Below are 22999 nucleotides of genomic sequence, written 5' to 3'. Positions count from 1 at the left end.
AACTTGCCAGCCTTCCACTCCTGTGTTGATATCTCCTTTATCTGCAATCCAACCATCTGACAACACTCCACAGAAGACCTATGCAGGCATTTGGCTGATAGGCAAGGTTTTCGATTGAAGGATCTTTGTGAGCACATTCAGCAAGCTGTGCTTACAAGTCCCAATTCAAATCTTCACGTTCAATGAACGGAGATCTCTGATGCAGCTGGGGTAGCGTTGACCCTTGGGGGCAGGGCTTGTGTGTTCACCCATGACCTGTCTTCCCTTTAACTGTATCAGTGTTACATGTGAACGCCTGCATAGGGCTTATGTGTCCCTCCATTCCAGCCCCACCCTGATTTCCTTACTTAATAAGTACTTGCTTTCAACACTTTTGGCATCTAAACCAAACATAAAGCTTCATCCCCTTGGCTTGTTGCTTGTCTTACCTTGATATTCTGGCTTCAGTCTTTAGCCTAAATCTCAAACCAGATTCTGTATTGAGGTTCTACCACAATCTGTTCATCTGCCAAAATAAAAAGTGAATTTGTGTTCCAGTAAAGACAACCCATGCATATTCATTTCAGCAGGGTTCTGTAGGATAGCAGAAGTTACGCAAATCCAGTTTCACCCTCTCATTCACAGACATTATTGCCAGCCCTGGCTCTCTTCTGCTCATACTTAGCTGCAATCTGTTTAGCCTCTGTGCCTCTTGCTTTCGATCTGTACTAATTCTAAGGAATGAACTAGCATAAATATAAAATATTAAGTACATGCTTTTTATTTATTTATTATAGAGTAATTTTGTAGAATACGTTGAATTTGGGAAGATCTAAAACTATTTTTTGGTATAAATATTATTTGCCAAAATGTCATTTATATTTTGGAAAAGAATGTCTAATGATGGTAAATGGACCTTATGTTGATTTTATTTTTAAATAACTTCCTTGAAGCAACCATATAATGGGCCAATATAGTCAGTCAGTACAGAAGCTGGGACATAATTTCAAGTTACTTGAGATGTCTCTGTATTTTCTATAAGAGCACTTCACCAAAATACCTTAATTTGCCCATACAAAATGATCAGTGGCGACATTTACACTGCATACTTTTTGGTAAGAGTTAAATAAACCCCTTCTATTATTCCATGTACTGTAACTGTTTAGCAGCCTGTTTAAATACCCATTTATGAATTTGTTGAGATATTATTTAATTACCCAATGTGCAACCATGGAAATAAAAAGGAACATTTTAAAACTATTCTGGTACGTCAGTATTATTTCATTGTTATGACATAATGAGAAGCAAAATGATCATAACAGGAGAAGAGGTGGAAATGAGCCTTACATTTAAAATAGTTGCTAATAATAATATATAAAGTAATGCTGAAATTTAGGGTGCTGATAGACAGAGGAATTTGTATTCGGAAAGCTGAATTAGCAATCCTGGCATCATCAATCTACATGGAAACTACACCAATCCAGAACTCATCGTACTAAATAGAGATATGGTAATCTCCAAAAGTGAAGCTCACCCCAATTCTCTGAATTCGATCTCGAAGCTCATTCCAACTTGAATCCATACCAGATTGCAAGCTGTATTTCCCCCCTTTTTTCATGAAAATCCTGTCGTATTTCTGTGCATATGTTTCCAAATGTACGCATCAATTGTGCACATCTTTCAATTCTGTGCACTTTCTCCCATTGATTAAAGTGTACTTGAGCAGATTTTCCAAATGTATGGATCCGGTTGAACACTTTCTTTTTTGATTTGCAAATCACATTGCAAGCTCAGAAATGTATGGACTTCAACTACAGATTGCATCCTAGTCTTTGTTCAGTCTAGAATGTTTGAAATGGGTAAATCCTGTCCAAAAATGAACAAACAAATTTCTCATATATCCCTGGGACCAAACATCAGGGTGCCTGTGCAGCAATTCTTAACATTTTACCTAATTTTAAAAGTGGTAAACCTGTGTTTGGGACCCTAGCTCTTCAGACTAGAAGTGGGGGCTCACAGTATGAAGTCCTCACATAATGGAATACTTTTCTAGAAAATAATATTTCCTTCATGTATTAAACTGCCATGCTAAGAAAAAGGCATAGTTATAACCCTTTCCTGGATATGCTGGTTTTCTACATGGAGGGGGGATTTTGGTCAGGGAGAACATTCAATCATGCAAATCATCCATAGTTTGAAGTCCAGACCTAGTTTTGCCACCTCATGGTTTTATCCAGTAGCATGTTCCACAAAGCTTATACTGCTTTGTGGAAACCATGTTTTTATTCTTCTGCAAGGGTCAAATCCTTCTGTTTGATTCTGCCTCCACAAATTGCACAAGTTATTACAGACCCTGTTCAGACGACATGCATCCCTGACCATTGACTGGGCCAGATCGGAGTTGAAATCATAAACATCTCAAGGGCACCAAGGCTGCCTAATATAGTAATTCCTCCTTGAACGAGTACAGTGCTTTTGTAAGAACAGATAAACTATACTGAGAAAAAAAGATGATAAATACGTCTCTTGTGAAGGTTGATAACCAAGTAGGTAGACACTATCTGATGAGCAATTATCAACAAAATGTTGGTAATGTTTGAAGACATTGAAATTTAGCACACTGGAGATGGAGTGGAAATTGAAACAGGCATTAAGTGCTAGAAGAAATTCCACAAAAGTTGGTGAGTGTGGACACACAAGGTATCCTTGGGTGGATACACAAGGATACCTTCTTCCTATTATCATTAAGCAAAATTTGAGACATAGATGGGCAACAGATGTCATTGCCCACAAACATTTTCAGGTATTCAAAATTTCTCAAAATTTCATCAAGTGTAATTGTTAACCATTGAGATTTGACTTTGCTCTGAAGAAAGTGTGTGTAAAACATGTCAGATTGTCGTATGAATTCCCCCCCTCCTCCGATGATCTATGTCATAAGCTGTAAAGGGTGAAAAAAGGGGGAATGAAGCTGAGGGATCATGCAGTTATGTCAAAGGAATTCCCATGGGATAATTTTCTCAGATGTCTTCTGTCGAGCATTAAAATTTGGGAATATATTCTCTATGAAGAGTACTTGCCTGGACAGAGTTCTATGCCACCACCCCTATTACAGTACAAGCACAAAAGGTATTGGCTGTAAAAGGCAAGCCACCCCCACCATTCCAAAAAGACAACTCCGCCAATGTATTGTTCCTGACATGTTCTGAGAATATCTTTTTATCAAGGGAAGTTATAAACAAAATATTAAATTCCTAAAGTGCATAACTTGGAGAAAACAATTCCTTGGACAATTTCAAAAAAAAAAAAAGTTGCTTTCTCTAAAGTTCTTCTTCGTGGTCTCTATGCATCACACATATGGGCTTTGCGCCTGCGCAGAGACCAGACCGGAACCTACTATAGCTGAGTGGAACGTTTTTGGCGGGAACCCCTCCCCCCACGCTACCGCGCATGTCCATGGGGTTCCCGCCCTTACCTCAGTTCTTCGTCGTCCGCCATTGTGCACAGACCTGTTTACCGAACCTCTAGCGTTTTCGTATAGCTTCTTCTTGTTACTATCTTCTTCGTTCTTCAATCTTTTCTAATCTCTTTCTAAACTCTTTTTCTTACAAATTTCCTTGTATCTAAAAAAAAAAAAAAAAAAAGTTATTGTAGATAGTTCTCCTCAGCGACTTCGGTCGCGTGAGGCCTTTATGGCACTTAAAGCCCCGTTTAGAAAGTGCGTTAAGTGTGGGGCCAAACTTCCGCCGACTGACGGACACTCCCTTTGTGTTTTGTGTTTGGGCGAAGGACACGTTGTTGAGGCCTGCCACCACTGTATGTCATTTACCAAACAAACAAGGAAAAATCGAGCGGACCGACTCCGTTCGATACTGTGGGAAAAGGCTCTCAAGGCCACGGAGGCCCCTACAATGGAGAAAAAGGCGGTTCATAAGTCCGTTGCCCACAAAACGGCAGTTACCAAGACTGTTCCAGACAAACCGCCAGACCATAGCACTGAAGTGCAGGCCAGAGCAAATAGGGCTGAGATACCCCTCACGCCTGGTCGGTCTTTATCAACTTCAATGGCTAAGAAGGTTTCTAAGAAAGCCAGAACGCCGATGCCTTCTCCCGAACTGGAGAAGAAGAAGAAGAAAAAGAGAAAGAGGGATGCGGAGAGGGCCGCTTTAGCGTCACCTCGGCCGCGGGAATCGGCCAGGAGCCATTCCACCCCTCCCGCCGCGCCGACCACTTCGATACCGAGGTCTCCTTCGGTGTCGAGGCCTCTGTCGGTGCCGATGACCACGGTACCGACACGCCCTCCAAGTTTATCAGAAGGCGAGATCCGAGATTCGGTGTCGATAGCTTCCGCTCGACAATCTGTAAGACCCCAGGAGCTCCAGGGTTTAATCCCTGTGCAGCCCTCGCCAAGGCAGACTCCAAGACGCGATTGGGATAGAGTATCGCAGTACTCTGATCCCCAATCCAGGTACGGCTATTACGAGTGGGATCGTTACCGACCGCAACAATTTTTTCAAGGTGACCAGCAGCATTACCAGCCTGAGGGCTATTATGCACATCCTCCACCAACATCGAGGGTATGCCAGTTACCTTTGCCTCCTCCTTCCATGCATCAAGTTCCGACGGTATCGACCCCTCGACATCGTGAACAACATGCGATACCGGTCGCTGCGCCGGCTGCATTATCTACGCAGGAAGAACGGCTGGATTTGCAGGTGGTGACGCTGTCTTCGCCAGAAGAGAACTATCCATCCGACTCGGAGTCGGCACACTCTTTGGTTCCAACCGCACCTTCTCCGGACGATGCAGTCGATGATGCTGACCCTTCTTCGCCGTCGGATGATATGGTCCGTTTCTCAGACCATATGCTCAGAATGGCCAATGCATTAGGCCTCGACATTCAGCAGGCAGATGAATCGGTCATCGACCCAATTTATGACGTGTTTCAAACAACAACAAATCAACGTCTAGCCATCCCAATACCTCACGCCCTAAAACAAGCAGCTCAGTTGTCTTGGAAAACTCCAGCAGTGGCTCAAACAACTTCAAAAAGATTAGAATCATTATACCGTGTAAAAGAGGATGATACACAATTTTTGGCTCAACACCCTAAACCAAATTCAATAGTGGTGGAGTCTGCACAGGGCCAGTCACAGAAAACCCATTCTGCGCCCGTAGATAGAGAGGGGAGAAAGTTAGACCAAACTGGAAGAAGGGTTTACTCATTCTCCGCCCTAGGAATCAAGGCGTCTGCATACGAGGCAACGATGGCGAGGTACCAGCTTTTTCTCTGGGAGAAGATGGGATCTTTGTGTGAACACCTCCCAGAGGACAAAAAAGAGCTTGCAAGGGTTTTTCAAAACGAAGCATCGGCCATAGCAAGGCAACAATTGTCCACCGCTCGACACCAGGTGGACTGCCATTCAAAATCGATGATGGGGGCCATTTCTTTAAGGAGGCATGCTTGGCTCAGATCAGCCAATCTTACGCACGAAACCAAAGCTAGGATTGAAAACATGCCATTCGATGGCGAAGGTCTATTTCATTCAAAAACCGATGAAACACTAGACTCCATCTATAAGGCAAGAACAACAGCCAAAAAGATGGGGTTTACTGCTCCTCCTCAGACTCAGTACCGTTCAAAAAGATGGACAAGGCCTCCGATGCAACAACAGCATCGACCCCAATACCAGCTCCAACCTCGACAGCAACAACATCAGCTTCAGAGGAAGAGGCCTTACCAAGGCAGGTACCAACAAGAAAAAAGGCAGCCCGACTTCAGCAAGAAGCAGCGGGTTTGACTTTTCGGATCCAGATCCACCTCCCTTTGCGAACCGCCTAGCACCCCATTACCATCAATGGGAGTTAATAACAACAGACTCCTGGGTGCTCACTATCATCAACTCGGGGTATGCCATCGAGCTCGATGTCCTTCCTCCTTTTTCGGGCGTGAAAGTAACGGCGCCATCCCCTCCTCTGCTGCTCGAGGTACAGACCTTGCTGTCGAAGGGAGCTATCTCTCCCGTACCCGCAGAGGAACTCAACCAGGGGTTTTTCTCCCGATACTTCACGGTCCCGAAGAAAGATGGAGGTCTTCGACCGATCATGGACTTAAGGCAATTGAACAAATTCATCACCCCGAGAAAGTTTCGTATGATAACGATTGCTTCGATTTTGCAGCTCCTACACAAAAAGGTTTGGTTCGCAGTGGTGGATCTGAAGGATGCGTACTTCCATATCTCTATCAGGAAGTCGCATCAACTTTACCTTCGTTTTTCCATCGGTACAGCCCAGTACCAATTCACCGTTCTTCCGTTCGGATTGGCCACGGCACCGAGGGTCTTCACGAAAGTCATGGCGGTGGTGTGTGCCCACCTGAGACAAAAAGGGATATTTGTTTATCCATACCTCGACGACTGGCTTCTGGTAGCGGACAACAGCGACACGCTCCGGACAGATATTCTAACTACCCTCAACCTGTTGGACTCGTTGGGGCTGTGGATCAACGAAGAAAAATCCATATTGACCCCACAGCAGAGGTTGGACTTCATAGGGGTAACCCTCTCATCTCGAGACGGGAGAGCGTACTTACCCTTGGCCAGGGCGAGTACCCTTCAGCAGTTAGCCATCGATACCGAGAGCCGCCGAAAAGTTTCGGCATGGACAATTCAGAGACTACTAGGTTTGATGGCAGCTACAACTGCAGTCATCAGGTTTGCAAGACTCAGGATGAGGATATTACAGGCCTGGTTTTTGAGGACTTTCGATCTTCGACACAATGCTCGACGAACTTACCTCTCGATACCGAAGCAAGTGAGGGCATCCCTGCAATGGTGGTTCTCGATGTCGACGCTCCTCGATGGGGTACCATTCCAACAGAAGGCGCCCTCGGTAACGATCACAACAGATGCATCCTTAGAAGGATGGGGAGCTCATTGCAACTCCCTTACCGCTCAGGGTCGCTGGCCTCTATATCAAAGAGAACAACACATCAACCATCTGGAGCTCTTAGCTGTGGAGAATGCCGTGAAGACTTTTTCACAAATGATCGAGGGCCGAAATGTCCTGATCGCAACAGACAACACCACCGTTGTGGCTTACATCAACAGGCAGGGTGGAACACGATCGCACCCTCTGAACCGTTCTGCACTCAGAATCTGGAACTGGTGCATCAAGAGAAAGACTTACCTGACTGCCATCCATGTAGCAGGAAAGGAAAACATCATTGCGGACTCCCTCAGCAGGTCCTTCCGTGTCGACCACGAGTGGGAGCTCGACGTCGAGGTCCGAGACGATCTCTTTCGTTGCTGGGGCCGCCCTGCTGTCGATGTCTTCGCTACCGAAGAAAACGCAGCTTGTTCCAGGTTCTGCAGCAGAGCAGGAAAGGGAAAGCACTCTTTAGGAGATGCTTTCACCAGGACTTGGAAAGGAAATCTCCTTTACATCTTTCCACCCTTCCCGCTATTGACGAAGGTGTTAGCCAAGATCCAGATGGACACCTCCAATTGCATCCTGATCACACCGTGGTGGCCTCGACAGACGTGGTTCTCTCACGCCCTTCGGTTATCGAGAGGGGATTACATCAGGCTCCCGTCGATACCGAAGCTTCTGTCTCGACACCAGGGCAGAGTTCGACACTCAGATCTGTCGACCCTCAAGATGACTGCATGGAGGATAACAACTACTCCTCCTCTGGAACCAGAGTTTTGACTGTGGACCACATTATTTTGGCAGCACTAAAGCCTTCCACAAGGAAATCTTATGCAGCAAAGTGGCAAAGATTTCAGAACTTTGCATCAAAAGATGGTAATCAAATACCAGAATCTTGCCACTTAGCCCTTATCCTCAATTATTTATTGACGCTTTTCCAGCAGGGACTTAAGCTCGCATCCATCAGGGTTCACCTTGCTGCGATTACATCTTTTCATCGGGGTGTGGATGGTTTTACACCTTTTACCCATCCAACAACTAAGAAATTTCTGAAAGGTCTGAAGAACACGATACCGACTGTGAAGACTATCGTGCCGCCATGGAGCCTGTCAGTTGTGCTGCAAGCATTGACACGCAAGCCCTTCGAGCCCATGGCTTCGACAGACCTTAGGCTGCTTACTTTAAAGACTGTCTTTTTAGTAGCCATCACATCGGCAAGACGTGCAAGTGAGCTTAAAGCTCTTAGGATAGATGTCCCGTACACTATTTTTCATAAGGACAAGGTTGTGCTACGCACAGACCCAGCCTTCTTACCTAAGGTAGTGTCATCTTTTCATCTGTCCCAGCATATTACTTTGCCTGCTTTCTTTCCTAATCCAACTACACCTCTTGAGTCTTCCCTACATACTCTCGATGTAAGAAGGGCTCTTGCTTTTTACAAAGACAGGACAGACACTTTTAGAAAAACAAAGCAATTGTTTATTTGTTATGGGGAGCCTTCTAAGGGACTCCCTGTCTCTTGCCAGCGCTTGTCACGCTGGATAGTGGAGACAATTGAATTGGCCTACTCTATTTCTAAAATAGAGTTAATGAAACCTGTGACAGCTCATTCCACCAGAGCCGTCTCAACATCGGTGGCCTTCACCAGAGGTGTTCCACTAGCAGAAGTCTGTAGAGCCGCAACGTGGTCCACTCCATCCACGTTTGTCAAGCACTACAGTTTGGACACCCGTGCGAGGCAGGACTGCTCGTTTGGGAGGACAGTGCTCTCGGAGATCTTCAGATGATGCACCAACCCACCTCCAAAGGTATGTCAGCTTGCTACTCGCCCATATGTGTGATGCATAGAGACCACGAAGAAGAAATGCAGGTTGCTTACCTGTAACTGTAGTTCTTCGAGTGGTCATCTATGCATTCACACAACCCACCCACCATCCCCTCTTGGTGGTGTGAGATTTATAAATGACACTGTTATATTGTGGAATGTACTTTATTTTATTTACACTCATGTTTATGGGGGCACAATGTCGGACTCCTGTAAACTGAGGTAAGGGCGGGAACCCCATGGACATGCGCGGTAGCGTGGGGGGAGGGGTTCCCGCCAAAAACGTTCCACTCAGCTATAGTAGGTTCCGGTCTGGTCTCTGCGCAGGCGCAAAGCCCATATGTGTGAATGCATAGATGACCACTCGAAGAACTACAGTTACAGGTAAGCAACCTGCATTTATGTAAACCAGTATTTAATGGTTGTTTTGCTTCCCGTTTCCCTTGATAAAAAGTTTTCCCCAAAATGCATCAGGAACAATACATTGGTGCAGCTGTCTTTTTGTTCAGATCATGTTACACCAATCCTGTACCAGCTACAGTGGTACCCGGTGCATTTCCAAGCCCAGTTCAGTGTTAGTTTTGGCATTTAAAGCCCTAAGCAGTTTGGGTCTAGGTTATTTGAAGAACCATCTATACCATGTTTTAAAATCATCTTTGGAGGCTCTGATCATAGAATCATAGAATAGCAGAGTTGGAAGGGGCCTACAAGGCCATCATTGGCTGGTCACCAAGATCCGGAACGCTGGGGGCAGGGGGACATGAGAAATAATGTTTTCTCAGTGGGAATTACCCTATGGAATTACTTCCCAGGAGATCTATGGTTGGCCCTAACTGTGGCTGCTTTTAAGAAGACTTTTAAAACTCATCTGTTCTCCCTAGGTTTTTAATTGAAAATGTTTATGATACTTGCTGCTGGTGGATATTCTAAAAGTGTATTTTATTGAAACTGATTTTATTTACAATTATTTACATTTAACATGGTTTTATTAATAGGCCTGTTGTGTTGTTTTTATGCTGTAAGCCTCCTTGGGAAGACTCTGGTCTTGGAAAATGCCCCCCAAATAGATTAATAGTATGCCAACCTTGTACTCCTTTCGGTGCCTCCTGAAAACATCTTTATTCCAAGAAGCCTTTCTTTAACATGCAGCCTTGGATTACTGTTATTGCTTCTTTAAAATTTTGTTTTAACTGTTTTTATTCTGTTTTTATTTTCATTTTACCTTGTACACCGCTCTGAAATTTTTCAATGGGGAGCGGTATATAAATATTCTAAATAAATAAATGCCAGTGGCCTAAAAAGGATGGCCCTGAGGAAACAAGGGGAGATGAAGACAAGAGTTGAAGAAAGGAGGAACTAAGGAAGGAGCAGGATTGGAGCAAAATCCTATACAAGGCAAGGAGGAAGTGCACAGGCAAGAAAGATTTCAAGAACTGTGAACTGAGAACCAGGGAATCAAGGGAGGCTAGGATTGCTAGGTAGAGAGGCTAGAACTGGACATGGCTGTTGTACATGCTTGCCAGTTGGGGCTTCTACTGTCACCTAGAAGCAGTGATTGGGGGTGGCTAGGTTGGATTTCATATATTAGTTTGAACTAAGTAGCCAACTCCTTCACTGCCACCATGTTTCTAGTAGTTGCCCTCCCTTAGCCATAAGACAACCACTACAAGACCAAACGTAACCACATTTTAACTAATTTCTCTCTAAATGTCACCATCATAAATTCTATAGTCTGTTTCACACAAGTAAACACCCACCATTCCAACGAATGCTGTCAGTTATGTGAGGCAGTAAACATGGGTTGCCACTGGCACAAAGAAACACATCTAAAGTATTTTCACCATGTCTCATAACAATGCTGAACTAAGCAGCATGTTGATCACATCCACTTTTTTTTATCCTTTTCAGAAGATGGTTATATAATTATACCATCAGCGTTCTATGGGGAAAAAATGTGGAAGAGAAGGAAATCAGGCTAAAGGAGATAATCCCCCCTTTTGCACTTCCTCTTTGCCCCTATCCAGTGGGGGCTGGGGGCTCCCGAGTTGTGGGGTGGTGAATCTGCTTTGGGCTTCAGTCAGAACTCTTAAAGGTGCTTCACGCCTTGGGTAGAGCTCTGAGTGTTTCTGATTGACATCGGAGCCAACAGCCTCCAGTGACCCTTTCCATACTTCTGGACTCCTTGGAGCTGGTTATGGGGAAAGTCCATTGACTGCCCCTTTGCTCAGCCAAAAAGCACATGGCTTGAGCAGAAGGTGGTCAGACTTAACTAGGTGCAGCTGGCTGTGGGATCAGCCACCACTGCAGCTGCCTTCAGCATGAGCCAGGAAACACCCAATGTGAGCAGAAGAAGTGTGGTGGGTCACCCTAGAGTTGGCTCCAAGGAGTGCTGCCACCCCTACAGTCCTTTTGCTCCACTTGACTCAAAAAGCAACCCCTTCAAATGTTCTCAAGTTCTATTGCATTTTAATCTTGAACTCAAACTTTCTGGGAACCTCGTCACCCCTGGCCTTCTAAAACCTCTTCCTTAAATCACCACTGCACTCTGAAAATAAGGATCCATGCAGCAAGAGCCCTTAGAAACATCTTGCAGTGGCATCTTAAAATTTAAAGGCTTTAGGGCAGGTGGATCTTCTTTGGTAGAATGTTCTTGAGCTAGTGGGTTGGGAGAGAAGGCACTACTACAGCTGTACATCACTAAATGGGATGTTTAAACTTTTTAGCCTTGGATGAACACAAACAGATGAGGAGCAGGGCCACATATGGGGGATGGCATTCTCTAAGACATTTCTGTGATCCTACGTTACATTTGCCTGCATCTATTTAAGTTTACGGGTATAAGGTATGCACTGGTGTGCATATCAGTGTCTTCAAAAATAACACCAGATACATGGTTCCCATGCGTGGTGTGGGTAATAGTCTCAGGGTGGTTACACCCAGCTCTTCAGCAATTTGCCTACTACAGTGTTGCAATTTACATACATTATGTTTAATTATTGTATGGCACAACTGCAATAAAGCACAGTAATCTTTTTAATGCCAAATCACAATGTTGTTTTCACTTGGAAGATACTAATCGCTCCTTGCCCTCCTGTGAAACATGAAAAGGTGAGAAGAACTTATGGTAAATCTTTGGCTAGAGTGCCACCTTGTGGTGTTTCTCTGGGACATCTCTAGTTTTTGTTTTGTGCTGTTAACAAAAGGTGAATCCATTTAAAAATATGTAACAAAAAAGGACACACATGTTTATTATGGTGAATCCGTCTGTCTGTCTGTCTTTCAAGTCCACATTGTTGTACTTTCTAGATCCGGGTTTTCATTTCCATGTTTCCAATTCAATAATTTCCAAAACACAATAGTGTGCTTTTTAAATGTATCACACTGAAGAGGTACAGCAACAGCATTTGGTCAGTTTCCTTCTCCAGATCATCTCTGTATGATGTGCCGAAGGAATCCTTTTGCCTAGAGTCCTAATTGATTGGCTTCTGAGTATGAACTGACATCAGAGTACACGGTGCACTGTAGAGATGAGTAACTTAGAGTTGCCATTTCTTAGCCCCCACACTGGACAAGTACCTGTAAATAATCTATCAGTGTAGTGGGAAGAAAAGAGCCATGGCTCTTCGTGCCTATTCTCTTTTGGGCCTCCTGACATCTATTCCACTATTTCATATACCCTGATGAGCAGAGTTCCAGGTGTGCCTCAACTTATTCTCAGATAAATTGGATGACACAAGGTAGCTGGGTTTTATTTTCAGCCTACATAATGCTTGCAGATTTTCTCACATACTGCTCATAGTCCTGGATCTGCCAAAAAAACCCACCCCACCCCCCACCCCCATAAAAATAGATGTTCAAAGAAACTTGAAGAACACATTTAACTTGGATAGACATGGCCATTCAGGTGCATGGATTCTGTAGCTGCCATTTTCAAAGATGCCTGACATGCAAATGGAGATGTGCACTAACTCTTGGACATTTCAAAGTGGTTACCTTCTTTCAGTGTAAGAGGAACCCAAAGGCCTCACTTCCTGGTTAGTCATACAACACTACCGTCTGGTCTACAGGCTTTTTGGTCATGAATTCACAATGGGCTAGTCACCAAACACCAAAACACATGTATACAAAGCTATCACGCTGAGCTTCTCGGTAACGTCTTCTGTGCCTCATTTGGATCTTCCATCCAAATGGGAAAGAAAATGAGCTGTAGATGCACTTGGGGGCTAGCAGAGTGTCGAGATTCTATTGTTCTGCACTCCAGACAGTGAACTAACTGTTTTGCACTTTCTGCATGATGCCATCAACCCCTGGCCATGGCTCACCAGAAATGTTGGTCCTCAATCTAACAGATACATAATGCTGAAACATGCATTGAACAGTTGAAGAAATTTTGAGAGCCTGAGATCAGCTCATGTTGTTGGCACTAATAAGAGTGGACAATATGAAATATGACTGCTGTCCTCATGTTTGCAGAGTGATGGCACAGAGAAAAATCAACCAGTTGAATGGCACATATATTAACAGCCAACATTGAACCAATTCACCTCCACACAGTGCTATTTGTCTACATAAAACCAGTATATAACTTGTGAAATATTTACTTGTTTTTTTTTAAAAAATGATCTATTTCACAAATGATTATATTCTTGAGCATAAATATGAAAGTGATTGCTTAATTTGAACACCAGCTCTTCAATTTCTTGTTCATTAGCTTTGAGTTTCCAAACTAAACCCAAGATCTGGAACTTTCCTGTATCCTGCACTTCAACTTTTCACAAAGGAATGGCCTTTCTCACTCAGTGGAAATACTAATGTTACTCTATGTTTAATGTGGGTAAGATTTCATGGAGATATCAGTATGATCAAAACTGTCAATTAGCAAGCAACTGGAGATTAATACTAATTAAGCAATACAAATGATTTGCAAACTCACTAAGAAAAAAAAATCAAAGTATCTAGTTACTAATTCTCAGGAGGTATAGAAAGAAAGGCTAGAAAAAATAGTCACAGAACAACATGGCAACAGAGCATGCTGTCATGAAAATTTGCTTCTATAGTTTTAGAACAAAAATCAAATAACGTTTTGACCAGCCACCTAGGTTTGGCTAAGCTAGCAGCTGCGTTCTTTTCAGAGGTTAATTCTCATTTGAATTACTTTCAAATCCACATATAATTATAGCTCTTTAAGCAAAGGGACCTGGTAGAGCTATTCATCAGTTACTTATAAACACCATACACCTCCTAGGCTTCTTAGAAAATTGCTCACTCTCCCATTTTTGTACTAAACATAAGGTGACCAAAGTTCTAAAATCAATGATCATTTCAGGCACAAATTGTAGCCTTTGAGAAATTTGCAAATATCAAAATGGAACTTCTTTGCCTGTCCTTTTCATTAATACACATACATCCCAGAAAGAACAGCCAATTCTCACTCTCCTTTCCTCCTGCTCCACAGAGCCCCAGCTAGACAGATGAAAAGCCCATCTAGCAAAAATGCAAAGCAGGAGGCTGACGGGCATCCCAATAGGATTGCGCCCTTAGTGCTTTAGGAAGACACTGGGCTGGTTCACACAATCACTGCAGTCCACGTTGGCATGCTGGTGGCCATTTTGAATACTCAACCCCTGGCAGTGGGTTTACATACTTCGTCATATTATCTGAACCAGGGCGGCAGTGTTGTTTAACTAGATTATCAGAATAATAGGGTCAGTTATATCCTGTTTTTTGAAGGCTTCATGCTGTAGCTCAGTGGGGGAACTCATGGTTTGCATGCAAAAGGTCCCAGGTTCACTCCCTAGCGTCTCCAGGTAAGGCTGGAAAGGATTCCTGCCTGAAACCCTGGAGAACCACTGCAAGTCAGTACCAACGATATGGCTCAGGTCCAGGTTATTTGAAAGAACGCATTCTCCCTTATGAGCCTGCCCATGCTTTGAGATCTTCTGGAGAAGGCCTTCTTTCAGTCCCACCATCTTCACAGGCGCGCTTGGTGGGAACATGGGAGAGGGCCTTCTTGGTGGCTGCTCCAGTGCTGTGGAACTCTCTTCCCGGGGAAGCTAGACCGGCTCCCTCCTTGATGGGCTTTCAGAAGCAGGCTAAAACTTGTTTGTTCCAGCAGGCCTTTGGAGAATAATCTGGTCCTCTATCTATGTTAAGGACTTGTAAAATTGTCATGTATTTTAAACTTTTATGGGTTTTTTTTTTAAAAAAAATTGTACATTTCTTTTCCTAGGTTTTACAATGTATGTTTTAAACTTTGTAAGGCTGCCTTGAGGCCCAGTATTGGGCAAAAGGCGGGATACAAATAAATATAACAACAACAACAACAACAACGAGCCAGATGGACCAATGACCTTGGTATAAGACAACTTCTATGTTCCTAAGACTCCTGATAGATACTTTTGGAACATCTTACTTTTCCGTTTCAAGTAAAACAAACTTCTATTACTGCACGCTTCAGAGAAGGCATCTATATGAAGCCACACCCACTAGATCAATGGTTGTTACAAGATGATTTTGAGAGGAAAACAGAGAAGCTGATAAAGCAGCACTATCAGTTCTTATGAACTATTTCTTCAACAAAAAATTGCATATGCAATACTTCTAAAGGAAACTTTTTGGGGAAAGTAGATTTTCTCTCAATCCAAACATTTTAAATTATGCTGTTGTCAAGCAGCAAAGCCTCTATGTGGGGTTTTAAAGAAAGAATATTAAAAAAAAAAAATGACTCACCGCATCCTAAGGACCTAGTACTATACACTCCAAAATTACTGAAAGTATACAGTAAGCAGGGGGTTTACAGTACTTAAGAAGGAACATTGTGTGGTTGATGTTAGCATATTCTGCTGTTTTGATAGTTGTGTTGAGACTCTGAGCGTTTTCATATGGGGGAGGGGGAGAAATCGTGTTTTCCTGCCGTTGCTTTGCCTCCTGCTTCTTTCCCACGATAGGGATGACTGGCTTTCTCTTTCTTCACAGGGAAGAAAGAGAAAGCAAGTGGCAAGCAATGGGCATTTTTACAGTGCAGCTTCTCCTGCACACAGCAGGAAATGGCAGCAATTATCATCAGAGCCAAAAAGAAATGGATTTTCCGGGTCTTATTTTGTAGCGCAAAAAAAGACAGGAGAAGCGGAAGATACATGGGAGGATTGCTGCATCATCAAAATGATCCGTGAAGATCCATGAGTGGCCAGTCACAAGGGTGTGATAAAGCACTTGTCTAAAGTGACCCTGAAAAATCCACTTAAACTGGAAAGACAATCTCATGCTATCACTGATAAAACACAGAACTCCATTCACCAGAAGGAGAGATGTGAGGGTGGCATCAAAATAAGCACTATTTTACTGCCATGTTAAATTTCCATTGTCTGTAACAGAAAAGGACTACATTGATGCAAACACATGATTTTATCATACATTTTTACAATACTTATATCTCTAGATATAAAGAATATTTTAAAAGGAGAGTAAAAATTGTATGTTAGCTCATAGCCATGTAGTTTAACAGACTTGTTTTACATTTGGTGCTAACTAGTAAATGAGTCAATGTGAATTACTTTTATATATATATCACAGAGGGCATAATACATAGGGAGAAACACCCAACAGTGAGCTTTGCCCTAAGTAAATAATATTTTTTGTTAAAATAAAAACCCTGCATGCATTTTGAAATATAGAATTTAGGCTGAATGCACACATGGTAAAACTTGTGTCTTTGCAGAAATAGGAGAGGTGATATCCAGAACGCTGATCCCTTTTTTCTTAGTACTTACTTGAACAAAGATTTCGAACCCAGGGACATTTCTTCACTACAGATTTAAATTAGTAATTTCCTTATCCTAGGGAATCCTGGGGACTTTGCAATTCCTTGAAAGGGAAGGAACTGTAATAGCATTCTCAGCACCCTCACCAACCATAATTCCCAGGATTCTTTGGGAAAAGCCATGACAGTTAAATTTGTGAAGCATATCTTAAGTTTCTAGGATCTCCCCAGCTTATCCAGTACACCACCACATTGGCCTTTGGTTCATCATATTAATAGAATAAAGACACAATATTTAATCTGAATCAGGATTTATCCGCTCCCTAAGACTGTCTTGCGATTCCTTAGAGAGGGCTGTTTCCCACTTTGGGAACTATTGCTATGAAATTCTGACTCCATCCATCTGCAAATAAGCATAACTTTCAGATTATCTGTGAAAAGACGGTTATCCAAAGCATAACAAATCAGTAGGGCATTCACATATCTGCAACTCTGTTAATCCAATATTAATGCAATAACATCATCTTTTTGTGAACACCTGAGGCTAGTGTGCCAACTGTGCCCATTCCTAGAGATGTCTTATCTGGCCATGCTTACATATGCCTTAGTTACATCCCATTTGGACTACACTAATGCGTTCTACAAGTCGACACTTCGGAAAGTTCAGCAGGTCGGGAATGCTACAGCAGACTGTTGACCAGGGCCGGTTACAGAGAGTACATGACTCCCTTGTTACAACTTCACAGGCTACCAGTCTGTTTATAGGCAGAATTAAAAGTGCTGGTTATGACCTATGAAGCCTTATATAGCTTGGGACCAGCCTACCTAAAAGACCGCCTTCTCCCATATGAGCCTGCTCAGTCCTTAAGAACTTTGTGGAAGTCCCTTCTTTCGAGACTGCAACCTTCAGAGGCATCTTGGGGTAACGTTAAAGATAGAGGGCCTTCTCCCTGGCTGTGGAACTCCCTGCTGAGGGAAGCTAGATCTGCTCTCACTCTCTGCTATCCTTCTGACAGAACCCTGGAATTCTTCTCAAAACACTGGTGCACTGGCAGCATTCTAGCTTCAGAGTGAAACTAAACATGCCAACATAACTTTGCCAGCAGTTGCTGCCATATGCTTTCATGGGGCAGAAAAACCTTGATAAAGTTTAAATAGTTATTCATCACTTCACCAAACCAATGAAAACCAACGTCTCCAAGACAAGTCTGAATAAATTACATCAGTAGTTTTCCTCAGAATATGAAAGTAGTATAAGATATGACAAGTTGATGGTTGGAGTAAAAAATACAAACATTTATTGGTATGAAATTTCACACAATTGTAGATCTCGTCGGGTATATTATGGATGCCAAGGTTCAAGTTATTATTAGCTCAGCTGGTGTCATTTTTATGAACAGCAGAATTTCGAGGCAATGGTGGAACTTTTTTTTTGCGACTCACCTGAACTGAAAGGGCATGCCTGTGTAAATGCACATTGTTACCAAAGGCTCCATCGTCTCACCACAGTGGAACTCCAACTTGTTAAATGCTGACCTGGAACTTTTGGTTCCTTGGGGAAGCCATGTAAAGTGCTGGGAGCTTTGAACTGAGGAGTCTGGCAGAAGGGATCCATGCCACTAGGAAGCCTGCAGGCAGAGGGCCTGGCTTGGTGGCCTAAACTCTGTGGCACTACAATGCACACATACACACATTCCTGCTGGACTCTCCCCCCCCCCCCACAGGGCAAACTGCCATCTTGGCCCTGTGGGGAAGAAGAAGGACCGAGAGGACAGGAGCAGGCAGAAGTAACATCGGGGCCTGCTCCTGCTGGACTCTTCCCCCCCCCCCACAGGGCAAACTGCCATCTTGGCCCTGTGGGGAAGAAGAAGGACCGAGAGGACAGGAGCAGGCAGAAGTAACATCGGGGCCTGCTCCTGCTGGACTCTTCCCCCCCCCCCACAGGGCAAACTGCCATCTTGGCCCTGTGGGGAAGAAGAAGGACCGAGAGGACAGGAGCAGGCAGAAGTAACATCGGGGCCTGCTCCTGCTGGACTCTTCCCCCCCCCCCACAGGGCAAACTGCCATCTTGGCCCTGTGGGGAAGAAGAAGGACCGAGAGGACAGGAGCAGGCAGAAGTAACATCGGGGCCTGCTCCTGCTGGACTCTTCCCCCCCCCCCAGGGCAAACTGCCATCTTGGCCCTGTGGGGAAGAAGAAGGACCGAGGGGACAGGAGCAGGCAGAAGTAACATCGGGGCCTGCTCCTGCTGGACTCTCTCTCTCTCTCTCTCCTCCCTCCCTCCTTGACTCCTTTTCCTTGTGTGTCATGTCTTTATTAGATTGTAAGCCTGAGGGCAGGGACTGTCTTTTTTTGCCAAGTGTAAGCCGCTCCGAGAGCCTTTTTTGGCTGAGGAGCGGGGTATAAATATGATAAATATGATAAATAAATACAGCTGGTCTGAAGGTGTACTTTTAGCTCAGTAGGGGGGTGCCTATACACCGATGCATTGATGCCATAAGCCCCCAAAACCCTGCACTTGTGCCCCTGCAGGGTTGTCCCCACGGCAAGGAGCGAGCATTAGGTTTGCAACTATCAGAGGAGCAGCTGCCATCATCCCATGCACTGCTGCTCTGTGCACTGCTGCACATACCCCACCTGGAGCTTTCCCCGGCAAGCCTTTCTCTTGACACCGCTGGAGGAAGCACGTGCAGGCGTTCCAGCAGCCATTTGGCTCTCTGCCCATCCCATCCCCACTGTCTGGGAGGATGGCAACCAAACATGTGATTGAATTGTTGTTTGGGATTTTTTCCATGTAAAAATCATGAAGATCCCGGATGATCCCTGCATTGAATTCACGTTTTTGCACTGTGGAGGTGCCCATTAGTAATGGACCCATAGATTTTGTGGTTCGCTCTGTGGAAGAAGATGTGCCCTGTGATATTCTAGTGTTGCTTTGTAAAAATCTTAAGAATCCTTGAGTTTCTCTGCCTCAGATCCTTGCTTTTGCACTGACGATGCTTACAAGTGGCAGATCCATTTTTCTGCCTTTTTATCTGGTCAAGAGGGCAGGGCTCCTGCAACTTTAACTGCTGCGATGAAGAGAGAATTTCACCAGGTGCTGCATGCATACAAATGACACTTACTGAAATTTCCTTTTTAGTACAACTGCTAAAGATACAGGAGCCCTGTCCTCCTTTCCATACGGTCACCCTACTAGTGCTTTACAAGGGATGGTGGTAGTCTCAGCCACCTTGAAAGAGTTAGTTGTGCAGCCACTCCTGTTTGGATCCCAGAGATCTTGATAATTGTCATACAGCTGCTAATATCCCTTTGGGACAAAGTCCTGAAGAATGTACTGGAGGTTCAAGTCAAAGGATTTTGGATGAAACAGATTAACTGGACCTCTATTTCAATCTGGGTTTACGCCTGGTATTGGCATTGAAGCAGCCTTGGTTGCCCTGATGGATGACCTCTGTCAGGAGAGAGATGTGGGAGTATGAGCTTGTTGATTCTCCTTGATCTCTCAGCAGCTTTTGATACCACCAACCGCAGTATCTTGTTGAACCAGTTCTGTGGATTGGGGCAGGATGCAGTCATTTTGCTCTTATCTGCTGGGTCAGTTTCAAAAGACAGCACCGTGGAATTTCTGCGCAAAACTTGTGTCTGGAGTGGATGGGGGACTGCCAGTTAAAAAGACAACTTTTGCAGCTTTCCTAAATCACGACAGTCTCACTTTTTGCTACATCCTCTGCTGTTAACCCTCCTTCTTATGGAGTATCATTCCCCCTGCCCTCCTCGTCTATCCTAGATAGCAACATAGATCCATGAGCAAGGATCAAGTGATCATGTCTGTGTTTTATGCGGTGCTAACTGCTGGCCCTAAATTAATCTTAGACAGTAGTACTAGGTGTAGTCATCCTTAGGACTTCTCTACCAATAGCCTGCACATGTAACTCAACCAAAGCAGCAGGAAATTTTGCAGTCTGCAATGCCAGCAGGGAATTTATGTTTCAGAGGACCTGTCAGAACAAGTAAAAAAAAAAAGGGTTGGAAGCCTTTGTTATCACCAATTTTCTCCCTTAAGCAAAATGACACATATAAAGGGAAACTTTGACTCAGTTTGACTCTACTCATGGTAGTCACTGAGTCCTCCCACTTATAATTAAAGAACTGGTTCTTGAGAGGTTTCTAAGCATATTGCACAACTCATTTGAAAGTATTTTGGTGGAGATCCTTATATGTATTAGAGTCTCATCTGAAAATACATACGTTTTTAATTAATAAAGGAACCATGTATACAGAGGCACACCCAAAGTGCATGCTTCTGGGCATTTCCTCCAACACCACCAAATCCACCCTTAGATATTCCCTTGAGTGAAGTAAACAGCTAATTAGGTAGAGGCTGCCCAAATTATGCAACCAATAACAATACTAGAACTTGAAATATAGTATAATATAGTAGTAAAAAAAAGTAAAATAAAATTCTCATGAAAAGTTAGAGGCAACAAGGTGGTCTGCTCTGTCATATGCAAGCAAATGACATCAAATAAGATTGCTTGTTAGTTTACTTAGCCTTAACACCTCTGTACAGTTTGTTTAAAAAACAATATAGCTCAAAATAATTTCTGGGAAAGATGATATGAATCTAAGATCTTCTCTGTATGGGACTAATATCATCTAACAATTGCAAAGTGTTTACCTTAGCTGGGAGTGGAGAGAAGAGAAACTGGAAGTTCAACCAAATTACATGAAAGACAATGGTTTATAACTCAGAGTTATTTAAAAGGATTATTTCAACAAATGAAGGAGTGATCAGGCCAGAATGGGGGGGAAACAACCTGGGATTTTTTTTTATTTCATTATTGCATTTATATTCCACCCTTTTTCCTCCAAGGAGACGTACAATATCATCATCCTTTCCATTTTTATCCTCACAACAACCCTGTGAGGTAGGTTGGGCTGAGAGTCTGTGGGCAGGTCTACACCAGCCCTATATCCTATCCTGGGATCGATCCTGTGCATCCAAAGGCCACACAGGGGATCCCAGGAGTTTATTAGAATGTAAGCCTATGCGGCAGGGTTTTACTATTTTACTGTTTTACTCTGTACAGCACCATGTACATTGATGGTGCTATATAAATAAATAATAATAATAGGAGTAGGCAGAGACAATCCCTCCATTTTCCTGGAATAACCCTTAGGTATAGAAAGGGCCTGTCACTGGCCCAAAGTCACTTAGTGGGTTTCCATGGCTGAGTGGGGACTAGAACCTGGATCTCCTGACTCCCAGACCAACATTTCAGCCACTACACCACACTGGCTCTCTACACCACACTGGGTTGATCCTGACCAAGCTAGTTGAATTTAGATCCCACTGAAATCAATGGGAAAAGTTAGTCATAACTCAAAGGGATTTATTTTTTAGTAGATGTGCACCAGGTTATGTTGCAAGATTATAATTGCTTGCTGCACACACGCATACACACACACCTTATCTGTGACTGTAGGAAATGACTTCTTTGCCTTTGGATTCATTCATTCCATCTTGAAATTATTAAAATGAAGAAACAGTACTCTGACAGCCACTCTGCAGGGCTGCTAATCTGGTACAAACAAGAATGTGATGAAACATGGCCAAATTAATCCATGGATAAAAATATTAAGAGACTTTCCAAAAACTATGTCAATTGGTTCACAAACTGCAGTTGTTTTATTAGCACTCTTGCAATTTTTATTGCTCTTCTCTTCCTTCTGCTATATAGCTAGGACGTTAGTGTGTGTGTACGCGTGCGTGTGCTTTTCAAATATAGAAAATCCATATATCCTATGACATGGTTTACACAGAAATGGATTTCATTCATGTTTTGGGGTGGGTGGACCAGTGATGTTGCACTTTACTATAGCATTTGAAAAGAAATAACTTAAGCGCTGCTATGCTAGAACGGACCAAAGGCGTGTCTAGTCTAGTCCATGCTAGAACAGACCAAAGGCCTATTTAGTCCTATCTAGTCATATGTCTGCCATATTTTGAACTAGTTGAAGTGTCTGAACTAGATACAATGGTAGCTCATAGGGCTCATCTACACCAAGCAGGATATTCCACTAGAATTAGAGAATTGGGCCCTGTGGCCCTGTCCACAGAAAGCTGCCCTCTGGTTCTAGGGGCCCAGAGGAAGGGCACAGGTATGAACCAGGCTGAGCAGCCGGCCAATGCCCCTCACCTAAACTCTCCCTTTGGGTGTCACTATGGTGGGGATTCAGCCCGCTGCTGCCTCCTTTTGCCCCCTCGCGCTCTATCTCTGGGTGATCCACCTTTCGTGCTGTATGACGATTGTAAGCCAGGGCTGCTGCGCCTCCGGCTGTTCCTTCTCTTCTCCCCTCGCACTGACTGCTGGGCTCCCTGCCTCCACCTGCTCGCTCTTCCTGCCTTCTTTCCCTGGCGCAGCACGGAGCATTGGCCCGAGCAAGGGGGCAAACGGGAGCGGGGGCTGCTCCTCACAGGAACACCCGACACTTGGGTTTGCT

Source organism: Elgaria multicarinata, chromosome 5, assembly GCF_023053635.1.
Source record: "Elgaria multicarinata webbii isolate HBS135686 ecotype San Diego chromosome 5, rElgMul1.1.pri, whole genome shotgun sequence".
Lineage (NCBI taxonomy): Eukaryota > Metazoa > Chordata > Lepidosauria > Squamata > Anguidae > Elgaria > Elgaria multicarinata.
Note: the sequence above shows the minus strand (reverse complement) of the source record.